This window comes from Cebus imitator, unplaced genomic scaffold, assembly GCF_001604975.1.
Source record: "Cebus imitator isolate Cc_AM_T3 unplaced genomic scaffold, Cebus_imitator-1.0 Scaffold12, whole genome shotgun sequence".
Lineage (NCBI taxonomy): Eukaryota > Metazoa > Chordata > Mammalia > Primates > Cebidae > Cebus > Cebus imitator.
This window is the reverse complement of record NW_016107327.1, coordinates 8,095,678-8,096,515: the sequence shown is the minus strand read 5'-3', so window position 1 is coordinate 8,096,515 and position 838 is coordinate 8,095,678.

Here is an 838-nt window from a genome sequence, read left to right as displayed (position 1 = left end):
GTCCACACACCCACACTAACACATCCATACTCACTCACACACACGCAACACTCCAAACTCCACACCAACTAATTCTGCTGGAAACTCTGGGGACAGGTAATTCCACCGTGCCTCAAAGCCCTAATACGCTTGTCACTGCCCTTTGGTCATCTGTCCATTTGCACAAGCTGGCTCTCTCCAGAGGACCAGGCTTCCTCTCTAGCAGAGACTCAACTTAATGTTTCGTTGGAAGAGAAGGTCTGTGTTCTTCTCATTCTCCAGGATTGCTTTCAGGTTATTACAACTCTGTGTACACTCTTCACACTCATGTCCACACAGCCACACACACTGTAGCCTCGACATTCCACACTCACAGCTTCCACACACAAAGCTCTCCATAGTCATGTCCAAATACCCACACTCACACATCACACTCACACACATTCTCCAAACTCCACACACATCGTGCATACGTTCCACATTCCACACACAGAGGACCCCCACACACACACTTTCCACACTCATGCCCACTCACCCACATGCACTCACACACAAACTCCATACATATCCTCCCAAATAGCCTGATTTGCCCCAGAGGACTCCTGACCTTCGTTACAGCACAAATATTACAATGATGTAAAAATGAAGCTTGAGGAAAAAATTCATCCAATAGCGATTTTCATGTTAATTTCTTTCTCAGCTTTCTGAGAAACTTTTTTTCTCCTGGATAGAAAAGGTTTGTTTCCTAGAAAATATCTATTTTGAATTGCCTGAACCCAGGAGGCGGAGGTTGCGGTGAGCCGAGATCGCGCCATTGCACTCCAGCCTGGGTAACATGAGTGAAACTCCGTCTCAAAAA